Here is a 22,747-nt window from a genome sequence, read left to right as displayed (position 1 = left end):
AATGAAAAGACAAAGCCACTTTTCATAAGAATATCTTAACTGACTTCCATTTATCTAAGGGAAAATTTGCAAACTAACAAAGGCAATTTGTGAATTAGTGTCCTATTTATAACTCCATCAAGAAAAAGTCAATCAGTCTCACTTTGATTAAAGCCAATATACCCGTATAACAATGAAAATTTGTTTTAAATTTCTATTATTAGAAATGTTTTCTACTTTCTATTTCTGCACAAAGATTTCAGTAGTTTGTAATAATATAAAGCTTGAGTCAAAAGAAAAACTCAAAGAAACTCACAATCTTTACAAACTGTGGGAAATGTTCTTAATATTAATACTATACACAGACTTGTATTTTTTTCCTAAGGTTAATTTTCAACCCATTTAATATCAGAAAATGTTGATTAAAAATTTTTATGGAAACTTGTTCTTAAATTATGGAAGAAATTTGAAATGACTGCTGTGTTTCTGAATGGCCTTGAGTCCCAAAACAGATTTATGGAAAAATGAAACAAAATCACAGAAGGGCACACACATCAAAATTTAATGCCAGCTATTTTTAATGGCAGCAATACAGACTAATTGATCTGTAGGATTTTTTTTTCTTTTTATAAAAAATAGTTTCCAAATTTTCTGTATTGAACATATACTATTTATATAACATTTGAAGGTATGATTATACATATGCTTACTTTAATACTATAAAATAAGGAACAAAAAAGAATTTTACCTGCAATGGGCAGATGATTTAATGTAAGAATCTAATTCTTACATTATGTCTCACCTGGCCTAATTAATACATTAATTACCCTCTTCCAAAATTACCAACCCCTTGCTAGTTCTAAGTTCTTGGGATGATGAAAAAGACTCCAAACTGTAAAAACTGAGTAAGTCACACCAAACATCACTTATTCTCCGTTCAAGAGATGCAGATTACTGTGCTAGTCAAAACCCACTTTCCTCAAAAGCAATCATTTAGACATGTACTAAGCAGGATGAGAGAGAATAAATTAAAAATATAAATTAGGTTAAACTTCACTGTAAACAATAAATAGGTTTATATTCGCTGGAAATTTGACAGAACCTGAAGAAACATATAAAAAGGACTACTTTAAAATGCATTCCCCAAATTACTTTTAATGAGCAATGTTAATGAGCCGTCAAACGGATGAAGTGTTTCAAAATGGGCATTGGGGTGGAGAGAAAGGAACTATGGGATGTGGGTAGTCAAGAAAATAATCAGCTCAAAATTGGGATTCTTAAAATCTTTGCAAGATATCACCAAGGTTATTTAAAAAGAGCAAAATGTTTCCTTTTACTTCAGCAAGAATTCTTGAGATTTAAGTACTATCCCATTCCAACAACCACATAAAAAAATACATTTTCTTTTACGTGAGTGAAAGAAGGAGGCAAGGAAACATCTCGATTCACAATGATTACGCTTTCAGAATTCTTAAGTTTCCTTAAGGGGACACTGCCACCCTGGTTCCTAACTGACACCAGTCACATCACTTATCCAATATGCAAGTGTGGCTAGCACTCTTCTCAGTCTGAGATGAGCAGGGACTTACAGAGCTGGCACTCCCAGCGCCTTCACTTCTAGATAAGTACACCCGACCCCCAAATACACGGAAAAACAGGGTTACTTGGAAACACACACTAGGTAGCTGTTCTCGTATCGTCCATCTCCATTACTCAAAGTTTCTCATTAAAAATTCTATATTAAAAAAAGATCAATAGTTCTTTGTGACTGCTAACTCTCTTCACAGATGATGTTATTTTATACCAGTGTGATCACTCGCCAGGCAAATTACAGTGAATGCGTGTTCTCACTCACAGGTGCAGGCGACGACGCACCAAGTAAACAGCATTCATTTCTCTGCACAGTAACTGCAGTGACCCAGCCTCGCAGCACAATGGCACAGTGATTGTGGCTATGACAGCAAGATCCCAACTAGGCACACAATTAGCATCTATGGCGAGAAAGAATGCTCTACATTGTCTTCTGGCTTTGGAGGCTGTTAAGAAGAGGGAGGAGGGTTATTGCGGGCAAGCTAACAAAACAAAGATACTGTACTGGCACCCAAGGTCGTGGAGGAGGAGAGAGGAAAGGAGCGGAAGCCATCACATCCTACTTATTCTTCACTATGTAGCTGAAGACATGTAACAGGAAGCATTTTCATAGAGAATAAGACAAACAAAAAGCACTTCTCATAGGGCAATTTTATGTTTTTCAAACAATCAATGGATTCTTTTTTTTCATTTAAGGATGTGAAATTATTTGAGGCTCAGGGATGATGACAATGACCCTAAGAAAGGAGGAAGACAACTTTGCTAAAGGAGATAACGCGGGATAAACTTCTGAACAACAGTGACCTAATTCCTATACTCCTAACTCCAAAGTTCTAGCTATAAGTAAGGGGCTTCTCAAACTTGGAGGTGGCATGGACTCTATTTTTTCATTTAATTGCAACCCCTAGAATAGCAGAGAATTGGGCCCACACAGAATGATGCACTGATTAAGCTTCGTTATCATACTTGGCGAGGTTTTCTTTCCCAAATGCCTTAAGTGACACTGCGTCCAGGACACTGCTTCCTGTGTGCTCTCTGCAGTCCTACCGGGTCTGCCTCGGTAAGACACTCGCCACCTCACCACAGATTGCTGCGAGCTGTTCCATGAACTTCCAGCCACCAGCACAACCTTCAGCAAGGCTGTTCTGAACATCACTGCCAAAGCTGTCATGTATTTTAACTGTTACCTTTTCCCATTAAATTACCACATGCCTTTCCATCACACACAAGATCTGAAAGGTACTGCAGACCATCTCATTAGCCATCTAGGCCATGCCCACCTCTGGAGCATTTCCAAAACTTCCTTGTTAAGAATATGCTTGTACTTTTTACTTTGGCTCCTTGTCTAATGAGCATTTTCTATTGAGATAAATGTTATAAATTACTAAGTTGTGGACTGATCCCTCATCTTCCTGCAAAACAAAATAAATAAATAACTTGACAATGTCTAAAGGTCTATTAATTTATTTTCTGTACATCTTCTAAGTTGCCTGACTTAAAAAATAATGTATCTGTGTAGTTATTTTCGTACGTCATTAAGCAAAGTATTACCCCACCCCCAAAAATGGATTTGATAAATGCTCCTGTGATAATATCAAGTGATAAAAAATGACAGAGGACAGGCGGCATGATAGATTTAAGGAAGAACCTAAATTTTTTCAATTCTCCACACTGAGAATTATTCTTTTGGCCACAAAAACAGTTCCCAGAAACAATGCCATTCCTACCATGCCTAGATCATCTTTACTAAGACACACAGTAAACACAATAAATATTCAAATTTTTGTTGAATATATGTCCCTGCATATAATCAAAATCAAATTTAAGAAAGCAGTATGACAATTCACATAAAAGGAAAAAAGGAATTGATCTAATGAAAATCTTAAATGATAATCCTCAAAAGGTCAGTACTGTATCAAGCTAAAAGAGTTCAAAGATAAAGCAACACTATAATATATTTGGAAAACAATTGTTTTCACTCCTTCTTCTCACTAGGGAGATAGCCAGCCCAGTATCTACCTAACACAGTGTCTGGCACACAGGATGCAATCAATACATGTAGAATGTGGTCAAAATCTTGGTAAGTTCACTAATATTTCCTTACTTCAAACTACTCTACCATTGCTACCTTGACATCTAAATGATTTTGTCCAATTTGTTAAACTTACTATAATTTAATATATTTGAAAACACAGGTTAGTCTAGACATTTCAGCCCAGCTAGAGGCTCCATGAAGAAATACACCGACCGGTAGGAGCACTTCGTTAATATTTCCTAGTAACTGCTAAGTTACCGACCTTTATGTGTGCGAATCTTCTGGTTTCCAGCTAAATGATTTTATATTACTAATGACTGAGACCTGTGATTGGGGTAACTAGTTAAACAGGAGTTTAGCCCACCATCTAGGATGAGCTACCATGTTTCCTCGAAAATAAGACCTAGCCGGACCATCAGGTCTAACGCATCTTTTGGAGCAAAAATTAATATAAGACCGGGTATTATATTATATTATATTATATTATATTATATTATACCCAGTATTATAATGTTATACCTGGTTTTATATTAAAATAAGATTGGTCTTATATTAATTTTTACTCCAAAAGACGCATTAGAGCTGATGGTCTGGCTAGGCCTTATTTTCAGGGAAACACACTAGTTCCTACAACGCTGGATGCACAGTTAAAGTGAAGGATTATACCAAGAACACTAGTTGGCAGTAAACCATGCCGGAAGGCAACAAAGCTTCCTCAAATTCTTGAAACGCTACCATGTCTTACAATCAAAGAAGCCATTCACTAAACAGCTGAAAGTGTGTTTAGCGAAACTTCTATAAACCTTACTGTCAGTAATGTAGCACCTGAGCTGGTCTGAGTTGGATGAGGTAGTCCTGGAGGGCACTGCTCTTACTCTTTCTAATGGCTTCTAACACGATGGCCACATTTCTAATCATGGTGCTATGGTCTGAATGTTTGTGTTCCCCACAAATTCATATGTTAAAATGCTAATGCCCAAAGATGCTATTAGTAGGTGGGGCCTTTAGAAGTTGCTTAAGTCATGAGGCTGGAGCCCTCCTGAATGGAATTAGTGCCCTTACGAAGGAAGCTCCACAGAGATCCCTGCCCATTCCACCATGTGAGGATAATAGGGTATCTAGATAGAAATGAGCAGGAGAAGGAGACCTAGGTCCGGTTAGAAAGCCCCTTGCTACACCTCCTACCTGCGTCAAGCCCCCGGCAGCTGCCCAGCAGGACTCCAGGCTCACACATACAGTGGTACCTGTTTTCGAACGTCTCCGATGATGAACATTTCAGTTTAAGAACGCCATCAATTTTATGGATCTATGGTATAATTCGACAGTAAAATTCATTGTAAATCTGCAGTTTTAGGGTTGATTTTAAAGGTCTGGAACGGACTCATCCATTTTGGATTACTTTCTATGGGGAAACCGTGCCTCTGTTTTCGAACATTTCAAAACTAGAACGGTCTTCCGGAACGGATTATGTTCGAAAACCGAGGTACCTCTAAATCAAAAGAGATGTTGTTAGAAGTCAGAGAAGGGGTTGGGGGAGACACAACCTGTTGGTCAGGATCATCAGTTCCTTACTAGCCCAACAGGATTCCAGGTTTTCAAGTCCCCTAAGGGATGTTTACTTATCCCCCAAATCAAGGGGATGTGTTTACTCATACCCTCACATCAAAGATATGCATTGCTAAATGCCAGAGGACTAGGCACCCCGGGGGGAAAGAGACAAGAGAGGGGAAAAGGGGAGGCAATTCTAGCCATAGAAATAAAAGCCTTCATGCAATGTAAGGCGAGGCTGCTTCCCTCTATGGGTCAGGCCATTCCACGTCTCGGAGCCTACTTTCTTTTACTAATAAAACTTTGCTGTTCATGATGCACAAATTTCAGTGTCTTGATTGAATTCATTCCTTTAAGACAAAGAGCCGAGGAATTCAACATCATTTTCCCAGTAACAAGGATACAAGAAGAGGACCCTCACCAGGCCACGCTGGCACTCTGATCTCTGATGTCTAGCCTCCAGAACTGTGCACGATAAATGTCTGCTGCTCATAAGCCACCTGGCCTGTGGAAACGTGTTTCCCCGAAAATAAGACCTAGTTGGACAATCAGCTCTAATGCGTCTTTTGGAACAAAAATTAATATAAAACTTATAGTAAAATAAGACCGGGTCTTTAGTATCATATATCATCATATATAATACCGGGTCTTATATTAATTTTTGCTTCAAAATATGCATTAGAGCTGATTGTCCAGCTTGGTCTTATTTTCGGGGAAACAGAGTATTTTGTGTTATAGCAGCCCAAACAGACTAAGACACAGGGAAAGTTATTCTAGAAAACAAGCCCTATTTCTATCCTTTCACGCCTTTCTCATTTAAGAATAAGATTCTAAAAGGCAAAACTGCAGCTTGCACAAACTATGGCTCACTCTAATTTATCATACTCCATTACCTGTCTCTCAGGCAAAGCAGGTGATCTAGAATCATCACTCCATAGAGGTGGACTGATGCCGGCAGAAGAAATCCGTCTAAAGCAGCTTTATAAATGTTTTCTTTGTTCAGTTTTTATTAAGTCTGATGAAAATTCATTAACAGCAAATTTTAAATTTGTTTCACTAAAATTAACTGAACTTTTTAAATAAGTCATTGTTTTGTATTGCGTTGCTCATGTCTTTCTTCTAGGTTACCCAAATTCATATAATCCTTCATCCTTCCCTATCCCAGGGTCTTCCTTGAGGAGCTGGCCAATTACCATTTAAATCTTAAAAACAAAAAAACCCTGGGTACCCTTGAGCCAAAAAAAAAGAAGTGCTCCAGAATAATTCAAACCCAAATTTACAGACCACACACAGAGTCATTTCTTCGTTCAACATTTACCAACAGACACTAAAAAAAAAAAAAAAAAAAAAAAAAAAAAATGAAAGTCCAGTTTCCAGTAGTTATCTAAATAGCTTTCACAGATACACATAGCACAGTTATTTCCCTGCTCCAGTCATTCTGGGAAACGTGCCTGCCCCCGGTGCTCCCACCTGATTTTTAAAATTCCTTTTTCTATTCATTTGACTAGGTACCCACCAGGGTGGCTATAAAGTACCAGATGCTGAAGATACTGAGATGTGTAAACTATGGTTACTGTTCTCCCCTCCTCCCCACTCCAATTTCTAAAGGCCAGCTAGTGCAGAAGACAGGCAAGTAAGATATGAGTATGATGTGATATGGTAAGTGCAATAAAAGCATCAGGAAGTCCACTTAGAGCGAGGTGAAGACAATGATTGATTTTGAGGGAATCCAAAGACTTCCCTGAAGACATGATATTTAATGTGGCCCTTAAAGGTTGAGGAGTCTACCTCACAGGGGACAATGCAGTCTAGACAGAAATAACATGCAAAGTTATGAGGCATGAAAGAGGAACACATATTCAGGAAATGACAAATGTAGTTAGGATTGAACACGTGGTACACGGGAGAAGGGTTAGGGTTGGAGAGATTCGTTAAGATCAATTTCCTCACTGTCACATACAGCATAAGCTTCAATATTCAATTAGCATTTTGACTTTGGGAAGAAGAAAGGCATGGCCAGATATGTATTTTTAGGAGGATAACATAAATAGTCAGACAGATAACGGAAGAATTGGGTGGAGAGTGATGACCAGTTAGGAGGCTTCACAGTAGAGCTGGTGAGACATCACAAGGTATTGAACTAAAGCTTTAGCAGAACGTTTGGTGAGAACAGGTGAAGACACATCTGAGCTAAAGTGGAGATTACTGGTGACACAGTGACTACAGGGAGTGGAGAAAAAGAAGCTAAAGCTAAAACCATGGTTTCTAAACCACTGATGCCATCTATCCAGTAAGACAGGGAATACAAGCAACCTTCGTGAAAGAAAAAAAAAAAAGGAGTTGAATTCAGGACAGTTATAGTGTTGGTATCCAGTAAGGAGTACCGTGTTTCCCCGAAAATAAGACCAAGCCGGACCATCAGCTTTAATGCGTCTTTTGGAGCAAAAATTAATATGATTTGGTGTTATATTATACTCCGTATTATATTAAATTATATTATACCCGGTATCATATCATATCATATCACATCACATCATATCAAGACCGGGTCTTATATAAGACCCGGTCTTATTTTAATATAATATATTAATTTTTGCTCCGAAAGACGCATTAGAGCTGATGGTCCAGCTAGGTCTTATTTTCGGGGAAACACGGTAAGAGTTCAGGGAAGACTGGTAGAGAGGAAGAGATCAGGGCACATTAACAAATAGGAGTTAAATGAAGCCCAGGTAACACTGAGCTCACCCAAGGAGAATGTAAAGAAGAAAAAGAGGCAGAAGGAAGGACCATTTAAGAGCGGATAAAGGGAGAATAAGTAGAGGAGACTAACAAAGGTCACTCCGGAAGCTCAAGCATCAGTAGAGGCCAAAAGGAACACAGGTACTGAAGAAGAGTGTTGACATGGAAGTGATAGTTCAGAGTGGGAATTACTGCAGAGGTCCTCTAGAATGAGGACTGAAAAACGCTACTGGCTAGGACAGCGGGTCATTCGTGAGAGCAGATTAAACAGAGGAGTTAAAGCAGAAACAGTATTAACAGGTCAAGCAGACAGAAGATGAGGAAGAAATTACTCTTTCTAGAGAGATTTGGCTATAAAAGCAAGAAGAAATAGAGTTGCAACTTGAGGAGCATGAAACGCAAGGGAGGACAGTTTTAAGGATAAAGGAGACCTACGTATTTATAGAACGAGGAGAACGGAACCAAAAGAGACGCGCTTACAGAACAGAGGAAGTAAGATCCCAGAGATCAGAAGGAAAGGGACACATGAGGCAGAAGGAAGAGGTAGGGTAGAGGAGGCAGCCTTGGAAAAGGGAGGGTCATTTCTTCCTCTGAAACACAGGTAGACAAACAGTGAGAATGTAGAGACTGAAAAGGATGAAGGTGGTATTTATACCCCGTTTTCTGTAAGTTAGAAAGCAATAAATATGCTGAGAGGCAGGATCTTGTGAAGTAGTCATGGCCTGGCCACCAGTGGGACAAGTAAAAGTGACTGCCTGGGGAGTCTGGTAGCGTGTCTCTGTAACAATACTAATCTCAACACGTAAGCCTAAACAAAACATGTGAAGATATTAGCAAGTGTTTATGTCGTACGAGTCTGTAGAGGGCATTTATGTCTTACAGGTTTAAGCTTAGATAGTTGGAGTGTCGTTGCTGTATTGTTTATAGAGATCTCAAAGTGACCAACTTTGTAACAAATAATTAAAAACAAAACAAAAACCCCTAACGACTGAAGGTTACTTGCCACTGGGAATTTTAGAAATTTAAGGTAAGATCTCGGTAAAAAGAGTTAGATGGTGGTCTGGAAGGGTTGGACCCTGTATTCAATGCCAACGGAAGTCAAACATCACAACAGGCTAACACAAGAGTTGGCAGACGTGCTCTGTAAAGGCCAGCTAGTAACTATGTCAGGCTTTGCTGGCCATGTGGTCTCTGTTGCAACTACTCAACTCTGTCATCATAGCAGTGAAGCAACCGTAGACGATACATAAATGAATGAACGTGGCAAGGCTCCAAGAAAACTTTATATACATGGAGAGTTGATTTTCATAAGAATTATGGGTCATAAAATATTATTCTTTTGATTTGATTTCAACCACTTAAAAATCTGAAAGGGGCCATACAAGAAGAGGTAGAAGGCCAGATATGGACATAGTTTGCCAACCCCAGGGCTAACATACAGACCCGTTTGTCATATTCATGCTGAAACATGCACAAGATTAGAATTCTATTACAACGGTATGTCGGGTATTGAGACATACTAAGGATGGCTGATAGCATACTTCTTTACTGCAATTTTTCCTAACATTGTAAGAAAGCCCGACAAAAGACTACAAGGACACTGGACTAAGAATCCAGACACCAGAGCTCTAGTTTCCATCCTGCCATATGCTAGTATGAGAGTTGGAGCTTGACAATGTAATATCTTGGGGTTGCAGTGTCCCTTTCGGGAAACAGAAAAAAAAATGTTCGTCAGAGGGTAATAGGCAGAGCTGTGGTGAATATACGACAAAAGTTGACAGCATGCATTCTCAAACTATAAAGCATTAAAAAAAAACCTGCTGAAAAATCACAGCAAATTGTAGCAAAACCATTCTCTAAATTTGGAGGAAAAATGTTCTAGAAGCTAGGTGGGAGAAAGCAGAGTGCAGAAATTTTCTACTGTTTCATTTTCCCTAATTCTTAGGCAGTTTAACTTGTCTTCTCAAAAAGATGGCATTATTTTTACATTGTATGTTATCGAAACAACTTCATAGACTTAACTCAGATGTTACCAACTCAGAGGCAAAGTACTGAACCTTGAACCTTCAACATTTTGATCAGAATATGTCAAAAGTTCTCACTTTTTTATCCAAAAACTATCTCAGAGGAAATGAACGTCCCAAATGCCACATTTTTTAAAAAATATGGTTTCTTTAAAACCACAGGCTCCTAAGGTCGTATTTTTGACTCTTATAAATAATAATGTTCTTTATCACAGAGTCTAAAAGCAAGGTCAAAGGAAGCAAGCTTTCCATCCTTCTGTTTTTATCCTTTCTTTACACAAGAGGGTAGACAAGCTTCAGCTCTAAACCAAACAATTACAGGAATTCAAATACTTGGTTCTTTACTAACACTAGTTACAGAGCGGTCTGAGATCAGTGGAGGGATGGGAGACATCACCTCTTTGTAATGCTTTTTATTCTCCCTTATATTGGCGGGAAGTTTTATCCAGACCACAGCCTTTTGACCTAAACCCACAAACCACCAGGGCAGGAAGACCTTCATTTTCACAACCATCCTCTCCAGTATAAACTTCGTAGGTTTACATCTTTACATACTCAGAGCCTACAGAAATGCTTGGCACACAGATGTACTCAGATGTTTGGACTAAGCTTAAACAAAGGAATTAAGGACTTTAGGCAAAGATAGTATTTTATGGGTTCACTCTTATACACTCTGCACAGACTGAGGTATAAGTTTTCTGGAGAGGCCACATGTTTATATTAAGTAAGCACTGCTGACTTGAATCCAACCTGAGAGTAAGCCCCCTGGAGCAGTAACATATGGTTTGCAGCTTATCTGATCTACTAGTTTTATTGGGTAAACTTGAGTAGCATTAATTTCTCCACAGCGCTCCATGACCTGATAAATAAGCATATGGGATCTAGGAAGTCCTACTACTACACTTTGAAACAGGTGTTCAGAGTGCTCTTCCCAGACACTCACAAACCAAAGAGGGTAAGTTATTCATAACCCTCAAGTCTCTCAATCATCAAATTATAATTGACTCGTTTCCCACAGTTCTAATTCATGCAACCTATGATGACAAATATAATGATTGAAAATTAGTAACCAACACACACACACACACACACACACACACACACACACACTACCCTGCCCCATAACATGGTAGATACTCAGTATTTCAACTTCCAGTTGTATTCAAAATGTAACTTACAAAAATATGACTAACAAAAGAATTCATTTATTTTTAAGAAACAGCTAATAAAAGAATTCATTTATCCATTTAAATAATGCCTAGTTAGTCAAGAAAGTCACTTTCAACATTAGGATTAAGTCTTAAAATATATTAGGTTTGAAAGTATACTAGGTTTAAAATATATTAGGTTTGAAAGGGGACCATATACCTCCAATGATTGGCAGATAAATGTTTAATAAATATTCGTTGACTGAGAGTTACAAACTTTCACCACAAAAGAGTATTAATTAAATAACATTTATTCCATAGGGATCAGAGTTTTATAATTGTTCTTCATCTGAAATAGGTCAAATGTTTCCTACGTCTTAACAGTTAAAGTAATCTTACTGGCTAAACTATCTAGCCATCATAATGAAAGCATTAAATCTTTTCTATTTCTCAGACCACGTGCTAAATGCTCTTCTCACTGCCACTCCTGGGTCCTTTGCGGGGTCTTCTCTAACCAGAATGGTTGAAAACTATAGCTGGAAAATGAAGGTTGGGAAAGGGAAATTCTCCGGGTTGTCCACTTGCTTCCACTTAAATCACTGGTCAAACTAAAGGTAAGCTGCCAGCTTTAAGCACACAGACACCAAATACAGAGTTATCTAGGACACGAGTGATCTCTACAACCTCACAAGTCATAATCACTTTCTATCTGCAGTTAACAGGGGAGATTAAAAAAAAAAATCTAACTTTAGCAGTAATTATACTTCAAAGCATGTTTAAAAATTCCCTTTTATAGAAGCTATTTTCCCCTTAGGCCTGACTGCTAAGAATTAAATCAAATTTAAGGACAGTGACAACAGTCACAGCATGTGACAAGAGGGCCTGTGTGCAAGTAAAAAGAACAAGAGAAAAGAATGACCTAATAATCTGTCATCGATGTGATGTCGTCATGTAGATCCTCGACAGCTTAGACTACAGCCATAATGCCCACTGTGACAATCAGCTGGAATTACTTCCAAGTTCTACACCGCTACATTAGCTCATGTCTAAAAACAGTGGGTTTTCCCTGCCTGAAACAAAGGATAGACTAGATAACCAATAACCAGTAAGAGTACTCCTGCCCTTGACCAAGTACAGTGTGGTAGGAAATTCGAGCCCAGTGGGCTATTAGAAAGCACTAGAAGGTCCTGAATAGAAGAATGATGGAAATGGAATTTGACAATCCTTCCTATTCAGTACTACCTGGGCTAAGTACCGTTCTTCCAATAAGGACACAATGCATGTGGCTTTTATTCCAGTGGCAGAAAAGGCCTCTGACCCACTAATCTTGAGGGGTGGTAGAAAATAAACATATAAACTTAAGAGTGCTGACCAATAAAACACCTGTTTGTTTTTTTGGGTTTGTTTGCTCTAAAACTAATCACTTTCATGATGGTATTACAATATCTGAACACAGAAGAGCATTAAAGTATACATGAAAGTCCACAACAGCCAGACCCACTTTCCAGGAGTTTTGTTTCGGAATTGGAGACAGTTATGCAATTAGTATGTAAGTGTAACATTAAGTAGACAAACCAACACACCTCCTTGTTGGTAGCTGACTCACCAGAGTGCAAAGGTTAGACATGCAGCGCACACATTCCCTCTTGTACCTTCCACTTCCATCTCCAGATTTGACAGTTCTATTTTACACGGTCAAGGTTTATTGTATTTTCATTCTGTTCCATAGCTATGCTTAAGACAGCTTTAAAGGTTCATTAGATGGTAAACCACATAAATGTGGCTCTTCAGTGTTTTGAAATAAATATCGTTAATTGAGGAACTAGATATTATGAAAGAACCAAGAGAAGAGAGGTAATTATTTGGCACTAGACCCTAAGCACTAGCTGAAGAATATCACAAGCCTTCAACCTCAACGCATGTTCTTATTTCATCTTTCCGGGCTCCTCCTAGGCCATCTTGTTGGCTACTGTTTTCTAGATCTCATGGGTCCTTTTCCTTGTACTTTTCCATCATTAAAACAGGGTGCATAAAGTAAAATTTTCTAAGTCTTTGCAAAACGAAAAATCTCTTCCATTTGTCTCCACAATTTGAGATTGCCTGGGTACAAAATCATAGTTTGAAAACAATTTCCCTTCAAAACTTTAGAAAGAGGGGCCGGCCCGGTGGTTCAGGCGGTTAGAGCTCCATGCTCCTAACTCCGAAGGCTGCTGGTTCGATTCCCACATGGGCCAGTGGGCTCTCAACCACAAGGCTGTCAGTTCAATTCCTCGAGTCCCGCAAGGGATGGTGGGCGGCACCCCCTGCAACTAAGATTGAACATGGCACCTTGAGCTGAGCTGCCTCCCTGATGGCTCAGTTGGTTGGAGCACGGGCTCTCAACCACAAGGTTGCCAGTTCAATTCCTCGAGTCCCGCAAGGGATGGTGGGCAGTGACCCCTGCAACTAAGATTGAACACGGCACCTTGAGCTGAGCTGCCGCTGAGCTCCCGGATGGCTCAGTTGGTTGGAGCGCATCCTCTCGACCACAAGGTTGCCGGTTCGACTCCCACAAGGGATGGTGGGCTACGTGCCCCCTGCAACTAGCAACGGCAACTGGACCTGGAGCTGAGCTGTGCCCTCCACAACTAAGACTGAAAAGGACAACAAGTTGACTTGGAACAAAGTCCTGGAAGTACACATTGTTCCCCAATAAAGTCCTGTTCCTTCCCCAATAAAAAAAAAATCTAAATAAAAAAATAACAACTTTAGAAACAATATTCATTTTTCACCTAGCATCAAATATCACTTATGAATTGTCTGAAGTCTGTTACCACTGTAGGTAACTTTTTCTTCCTTTGAACATTTTTAGAATTTTATCTTTTTTAAACTTCAGAAATTCAACAAGGATATCTAGTTGTAGGTCATTTTTTTAAATCTATCCTAGTTCATGCTAAGCTTGTCTTTCTTCTACTCAAAGAAATTTTCTTTTTTATTTATTGATACTTTCTTCCCCTCAACTTTCTGTTTCTGCTTCTAAAACTATTAAAGATTAGAGGTTTGGGATCTGTCCTCCATGTCCTCTAACTTTTCTATTTCTATGTCTCTCTCCCCACCCCCTTTCTGATTTCTTTGACTAATTCAGATAAGCAGCTTGTTTTTTAGTCCTGCTCGTTCTTTTAGAATTTTCAAGGAATTAAAAATAACTAAAAAAATGATTTGACTGCTGATTTTCCCAGCAATCTGTTCTTGTCTTAAAGATGTGTTACTCTCTTAAATCAGAGCACAATAAGTTCTCGAAGTTCTCTATCCTCCCAGTTACTTGTTTCCTACAAAGTCAGCTGATCTGTGCATCTTTTTTCTTGCTATTAATTTTCTCAAAAAGCAAGTAGACTTGGTTACTGGTTCATACTTACAAACAAAGACTAAATCCAAAGAGGTAACTAGCATGAGCTTCTTCTGCACCAATGTAGATATTACCCTAATGGGCTTCTAACTTAACAAAAGAAAACTGGCAACAAGCACTAAGCAAATGAGTGAATTAGTCCATAAACAAACTTTCCATACAGTGCCTGGACATGCAGCAGGAGAGTGGCTGCAGACGCCATAATACAAAGTAAGGGTGTTGCTATCCTAGGGGTGGGATGTTTTAGAGTCCGTCTAATATTCCTCCCACCTTCTGCTTAACTAAATGTGGACATATTATGTTACCTCAAACTCTGCTTCTCAATGAGGGGTAGGAATCCCACACTTAGATCTCTTTACCTCCTTTAAAAATAGGTATCTTGTTTTATCCTAAAGACTAGACCTCACCTCATACTTGCAATCATCATCTTCAGCACATGCAAGCAACTCCTACTGCTAGAATATCCTTTCAATGATCCAACTTATCTAAAAAATGCTATGAAAATGGAAGATAACACATAATAATACGCATGTATACATACACACACATGCATATGATTACACACACTATAAATCTGAATTTCAAAAGACCAATACTTTTACACACACACACACACACACACACACACCACTCCTTGAAATATAATCTTAACAGCTATGACAGAAAAAAAATTAAACTCACAAGTAGAAACTGACAAGAGCTCCAAAACTTGAATACATGCAACTTGTTAATATATAAAAGTCAAGGCTCCGTGTATTATAAATAAATGAGAATATCAAAGCCTTATGTTCTCAAAGTAAATTAAGTATCATGAAGAGTTTGGCCACATTTTAAACTACCATTTCTCACGAGGTCATAGAAAAAGTTCAGGGTGTTAATGAGAGAAGCAGAAGAAAAACATTTCCAAATTTATCTAAATTAAAGAATCCCCCTAAAAAATGCTAACGCCTAACTAACTTTACTCAAACTCTAAAGAATTTCTACTACTTCATTCTCCACATCTTTCCAGATTTCAAAAACGGCTCAGTCTGGTAACAATTCAGACAATATACCCTGTAGCTTTCCTGTTCAGAATCATGTCACTTCTTTGCTTAAAACTATTCAAAAGCTTCCCCACCATCGTAAGATACAGTCCAGAATCCTTAACTGCCCTGAAAATCCTGCACATCTCTCCAATTTCATCTAGAGTCACGCTGCTCATTTTCTCCCTCTTCATTCCCCTCCTTACACTCCCACCACAACAGTCTGGCAGTTCCTCACATCCTGAGTCTTGTCCCATCTCAGGGCCTTTGCACACGCTGTTCCTGGGGTCGGGGGCCATTCTTCCGCTCCTCTCTCCTACAGAGGTAGCTGCTTAACTCTTGCTGACTCCTCGACATGGGACATTCTTGTGAAAGTATTTCCTGGCCATAGTACTCAGACTCAAGTCTGTTAGCATCATCATACTTGTTTTAAGGGAAAGGAAGAAAAAAGCAAGAGGTGCTATCTTTGTAATCTGTTTGTCGTACTAGACTTCAAAACCTAGGTATTCAATGTGTCTTCCATTGTACCCTGAGTACCTAGCCCTGGGCCTGCACCTAGCAAGTGCTCAATACATTTATTTCATGATCTAGCATTGGAATCGTCTCTCTGACCAAGGCCCAATGTTTCAGAAAAGAAGAGTCTACAAATTCTTGTGTAAATCACTTCTATTTTGTAGCGGTCCCAAGAAACAGGCATGAACATCTACCAAAATAAAATTTTGCTGCCATAGAGGCACAATTATCAGAGTAGTATGAAAATAGTAAACAACTACTTTGGGAGACTCTCTATTTTTTTTTTTTCCTTCTTGGAGTAGGTAACAAAATAGCATTCCAATTATCTATTCGTTATAACAAACATTATGCACTGTCATGAGTTATTGCTTTTATTTTAATAAACACCTTCCATAGTAGAAATGCAAAGCAAAAGCAAAACACAAAGCACACAGAAACGCATGGGATAGAAACTACAAATTTCATAGGAGCACAATTTCAGTTATTTGTCACTTGCTGTACTAAATAGCATCTCTAATATGGAAGCAAATGTTTGGGGGCTATTCTGAACGTAAGAGCAAAGCAAATGTGATGGAAGCTCACAACCATGCCAACGTCTCTTCAATTTCCAGCACGTGGGAATAGCAAATGTCAAGAGACCCTGTCTGGGCACAAAAATTTCGGTATGGTTCCAAATTATTCTTCCAGTGAGAAAGAATCCTTTACAAAGCTTACCTAAAATGAACTGCACAGACTAAGTTTTAATTTTGTGTTCCAAATTTGACAGAGCACCTCAAGACTGGAAACATGAACTGATGGAGATAGCATCTTGGGCCACGCAAGGAGAGACTGGACAGACGCCAGGAGACAGACACTTGATAAGCTTCTTAATGTCTCGGTTCAATCTGCGTGGCTTTTCCAAATGAAAAGGCCACCTTCAGAGCACCGGATTAGTCGACAACTTTCTTCTTCGTTGGCTAAATTTAGAGAGAAACACTCCATCATAACAAATGAGACAAGAATGGGAACTGGTATCATATGAAGATAAAAGAAAAACTCAAAGAAATAATATCTATCCACATTTGCTTAGCACATAATCCCAGAGGAAATGAGAGGTAGTCATAGGGTAACATGACCCAAGATAGTAATTGTGCAGGGCTTCACCATTTGTGAAAACTATACCCACACTCTTCAAATGTGACCTGTCCTGATTCAATAGTTATGGACATTCAAGTATCTTAAGGCAAGATAAGCTTTTATTAACTGGCCCCAAATTAACTGAGCCACATATTGGGTGTCTCAAATTACTTAGATAAGCTTTTTGATCATTATTTGGTTATTTAACATCCAGGACTCATGGCACAAGATTAGTCTTATTTCAATTTAGGATACCTTGTGAGTTAATGCTACCCATGCAAGTTCTATGGGTGTTTATTATTAATATTCTAAAGGGGTGTGGGAAGTGGAGAATATAGAAAACCACATCAGAAATGGAATATGTACAGATCTAAGAAGAAACAGAAGAAAAGGAATAGATTAACGAGGTTGTCTTGAAGTTTCTACTCTTCTCAAATAAACTACATTCACAAAATTTTTCAATTTGAGATTTTAACTCTAATAAGTATCTTTATGTACAGGTAGAGAAAACAGACACCCCTCAAAGAAAAAATGCTATTAGTTTTCCATAAAGTATAAATAGCCAAACAAAGAGGATTCCCTGTATTATTTGGTTCAGTTTTTGAATAAAGAGTTACATATTAGGAATGTGCCTCTATACTTATATAGCACTTCACATTTTTCAAAGTAACGTCACATTCAACATTTCCTGAAATCTAATATTAGGTTGCTGCAAAATTGTGGTTTTCGCAATTATTTTTAACCTTTTAAACCACAATTACATTTGTACCAACCTAATAGCTCCATGAAATCTGTCAAATGTCTGCACTTACCAAGCGAAATACTAGGAACAAGTGGCACGCTCCGAATCATACAGTTACGTAGAGCTAAGGCACTGTCACTACATCTAACAACTAGATCAAAATCCCTTCCGCCATATTCGTTCATTCAATAATTAGCACTCAACACCTACAATGTGATAGAAGCTATTCTAGGCCCTGGGAGAGGTACAGCAGAGAACAAAACAGACTCAAATCTCCACTCTCAGAACTAACATTTTAATGACCACCACCATGTGACTTTTTTTCTTGGCTTGGCTGCTCGGATACCATTTACAACACCAAACGTTCAATTACTTTTTTTGCTCATCTAAGGAATTTAAATGTTGTCAAATTATTAATAAATCACAAAAACCAAACATTCAGAACTTAAAACACATTCAAAAAGTTATTAAGCTGTTGGCAATTCAACATGAAATTGAGGTATAGGCCCCTAGTCTCAGATGCTTCAAAGTGGAAAATAAGGAACATTGTTAGAACCATTTTCAAAAGAGAAAAAACAATTAAGATATTGAGTTTTGTCTAAGATTGCATATTCAAATCATGCTTTAGTGTTTGGGGGGAAAAGAGAAAATATTATTCTGGGTCTTAATTAATTTTATACCAATAGACTACAGATTTAGAAGTCCCAAAGAGTTAACTTTCAACAATTAATTATTTTACTTTCAACATTATTTTCAGTAGATTATCCAGAAAAGCCATTTACATTATTCAGATATATTAGAAAAGAGACCTACTATTTAAGCTGTTACTATGTCTGCTTTACAAACATCTTTATTTTATCCCTTACAACTCTACAAAATAAATGTAAATGTTAAAGAGGCTGAGAAAACGTAAGTAACTTGCCTATATTGACTACTTGATACCTAAGACTTTATAAATTATGACATTTTGGTATTAAAAAAAGTTTGGAAAAGGGGAAAATTAGTTTGAGATCCACAATAAAATAAGTTTTAATTAATTTAATTGACATTCAATTAATTTTCCCTATGAGAATTTAAGGGTATCAGATACATATCAGTCATCTATAAGACTATACATACCTTACACCAAAGATAATTATCCTATTATAACTTAAACACACACACACATATAACCAATTTGCAAAACTGCAGCTATGGAGACAAAGCACTTCTCTCAGCAGTATCTTAAAACAGTCACAATACAGGTGCTAGCTCCCTATAAAATTAAGTCTTACAAAACATCACTTTCTTTCCCTCATTTACTTCAGAAAAGCAAACTTTCCTCAGAAGAGCAGGATTTTAATAAGCCTGTTCTCACAACCTTAAGACAAAACTTGAACCCTTCCCATACATTCTCCCATAACTTACCAAGTTTTCTTATCTAGATCCACAGTCACAAAGCTGTCAGATACAGCATGAAGGCTATTTGAAGACCTCCCAAATCAAGAACACAGGTAGCAAAAACTCAGCTAGAGGCCCCTTCAAGAAGTTTCAATCCAAAGGAGTTTATTAGCAATTGTATAATTAGAGACCATCCTGGGAGGAATGCTGCCCACGGTACTGCAGATACTGACTTTGACAAACCCTTATACAGATGTCTTCCTGGAGATGCTTCTTCATTAAAGCAGGAAGACGGCTAATGTGCAACCAAGAAAACAGCACAGGCTAAGTTCCTAGGGTATGAAAGGGAATAAGAAAGAAGGGTTGTAAGACCAAGGGACCAGAGGGCGTACAAGGTCCACCCACTAGATATACTTTGGCTCCTCATAACTACGGCCCCTCGTCACGTGTTCTATAGGGAATTAATCCTTAATTTTTGAGTAATTCTCTTCCCAAAACATCAGGGTCAAGAACTAGAAACCAGATATGTAAAATATTTGCTCTCTAATAAGCAGCATCTTACCTGAAGCCCCAGGTAACATTAAAGAACATTTACCTGTCCCTCGGTAAAAGAGTGAGAGAGGATGACTGTACCCTTCCTTCAAATCTAATCTCTAATCTCTCCATGGCAGTGGATGGTCTCACTGAACAGTCTTTAAATTCAGGGGGAACGTATACAACCACTAATCATTTTGCAACAAAATTCGGTAAGGTAAGTAAAAGCTGATTATTTTAAAGTAAAACATGCTTGTGACTGGGAAAACGATGCTGCAAGGTGATACTTCAAATGACGCCAGTCTTTCTTCTGGAAGAAAGAGACAGCTGGTAAGGAAAGTGGTGCAAAGACTCCACCCCATCTTAAAATATTCAAAATGAAAACTGCAATTACAACAGTAGTAGTTCAAAAAGAATTAAAACTGCATTCCTTTTAGCAACATCTATTATAGGTCAGGCTCCCTTCTAGCTGATGTGCACAAAACAAAGAACCCTGTCCTTAGGCAATTTATACTCAAATGAATGGAAACAACCCTGGTCTCAAAGAAAATCCTCAAAACTATTTGTTACTTGAAAATGCTGATTCTTCAAGAGAGAAATGAAATTTAAACAAAAAGAAAACACTTTATTAAAGAGGCACTTGAAACTTCTAAAATATGGAATGTTCACATTATTCCAATTATATATTTATGCTACGTTATGAATAAAGACAAAGTTAAAACCGTAATTTCTGATTATCTGTTAATTAGCTATCACTGGCAAAGGACCCCTTTAATTGGAAGCCTGTAAAAATTCTTTGATATGGAAGACTAAATATGAATTCTTCTCTATTCTTTTATAAAACCACATTAGACTGACAGCTAAACTTAGTCTAATACCCACATGGAAGACTGAATAGGAGAGGAGACCCTATCTGATTTAAGGGGGCACAAGGATCATTTCATTTAGAAATGAGAGAAACAGATAAACATTAGGTAACGGACTTAGGTCTTAGCACTCTCGGCTCTAAGGGCCCACAGTAGGGTATACACCAACAAGAACCTGGAAAGGTTCTAGAATTCAAGGAGCAAAGTACCACAGAGGGTAGGTAGGGAGCTCTATGGCGAAGCAAAAACAGAGGACGACTATTTCAAAGTCTACCAGGAAGGTGCTGAATGAAACTCTGGGGCTCTCCCCCCTGCCTAAGCAGCTGCTCCTCTCCTGCTTTTCCTCAAAAACAGGTTTTATTACTTAAATTGAACAAGAAAGCTGCTAGATTTAAGATACCTTACACAAATAAGGGTACCTTATAAAAACCCAGGAAAAATAAATGAAAGATCAGTGCATACTACTAGGTTGGTGCAAAAGTAACTGCGGTTTAAAGGTTAAAAATAACTACAAAAACCGCAATTACTTTTGCACCAACCTAACAGAAGGTCAACTCAGTGAGGGTAGAGACGTGATATCTGTTTTGATCACGACTGCATCCCCATTACCTACATATGCCTGGCACATAAAAGGTACTTGATAAATACACAGCAAAGGAGTGTAGAAGAGGGTTTGTTTTGGTTTTTGTTTTTGATTTTTAATCGACAAGAAGGCAGAACATCAAAAAAAGAAAAATCAAGGAAAGAAAACAGGAGAGAATAATATAAAATATGAACATCAATCCAGGAGATTCAACATCTGACTAAAAGGAGTATCTAGAAAGAAAGAACAAAGAAACTGGAGGGGAGGAGAGAATTACAAAGAAATACTGCTCGAAATTTTACAGAGCAAAAATTTCCAGGTTGAACTGCCCACTAACAGTCTACCACAGAAAAGTGAAATTTCAAAACACCAAGAAGAAAAGATTCTAAAATACCTGTTGTATTTTAAATAGAAAGGTCACAAGAATCCGAAATGAGAATGGTATAGGACTTCAAAAGCAATCCTGAAGCTAAAATATAATGGAATAAATGCCTTCTAAACTCTGTTGGAAATGGTTTCTAGCCTAGAATTATACACTTAGCCCAAAAAAAGTCAAGTATAAGCATGAGGGTACAATAAAGGCATTTTTCAGACATATGAGGTTCTCAAAGTTTACCTCCCCCATATCCTCTTTCCTCTCCTACTTGCCCTAAACAGCAACAGGAGAATGTATTCTACTAAAAGTGGGAACATAAGGAAAAGCAAGTCTTTGCATCTAGGACGCAGGTGATAAGCACTTTGGGAGGATGGGAGAATTCCCAGGATGAGAGCAAAAGGAAGTCCCACCATGACAGCTCTGCGTAGGCCTGCAGAGAACCAGTTCAGACTGAAGAGAACAGAGGACATTACCAGGAAGAATAGTTAAACAAAAACAAACACACAACCTTGGTGGATTTATATGTCTAACCGTACTGAGAATGGTTCATTTAGAGAGTTTGGGGATAAATTAACGACAAAGACCAAAAAAAGCAAGTGTCTTTTTACAATTAACTCTAGAAAAAAAAAAAGTCCGATGGAAAAAAAACAACAATAAAATACTACATGACTTAGATATGACTATTTCTATTATGATCAATTGATGTATCCTAAAATTAGTAAAACGTTACGTGGGAGGATATGCAGAGGAAAAGGTTTAAAGGAATTAAACCTTCACAATCCGAAGCAAAAAGCCAATGGATGTTTAATATTGACAACTTGAGGGACAGCTATATAGGCATGGAATTTATAAATAGAAGCAAACAACTAAATCAAAACAAATAGCTTTTGTTAAGTAATTTCATTTAGGTAATAAAATGGGCACGGGAGAATGGCATAGGAATCTGCTGTTTTCCTTACAATATCCATAAGACTAATACTTTCTAAACTACAGACATATTACTTTATAACATATAATTTTAAAAAAGAATTCATCCAATGAGTAACCTACTCTCCTGGGTTACTCTTCTCATAATGGGATTATGGATCATGGATCTTTGGAACACAAGCATTTATCCTCACAGCAAAAGAGGATTTAGATTTATACAGAAATTTAGCAAAAGACTAA

At 38.0% G+C, this 22,747-nt stretch overlaps 1 protein-coding gene across 2 annotated transcripts in view; it reads right to left on the bottom strand.

Annotated features, from left to right (window-relative positions):
- The window catches only part of SLAIN1 (SLAIN motif family member 1), a 58,080-nt gene that overhangs the window by 20,258 nt on the left and 15,075 nt on the right, over positions 1-22,747 (bottom strand). The window lies entirely within an intron of this gene.

This window comes from Rhinolophus sinicus, linkage group LG04, assembly GCF_036562045.2.
Source record: "Rhinolophus sinicus isolate RSC01 linkage group LG04, ASM3656204v1, whole genome shotgun sequence".
NCBI classification, from domain to species: Eukaryota; Metazoa; Chordata; class Mammalia; order Chiroptera; family Rhinolophidae; genus Rhinolophus; species Rhinolophus sinicus.
The sequence above is the reverse complement of the archived record's forward strand: the minus strand, read 5'-3'. Positions and strand labels throughout refer to the sequence as shown.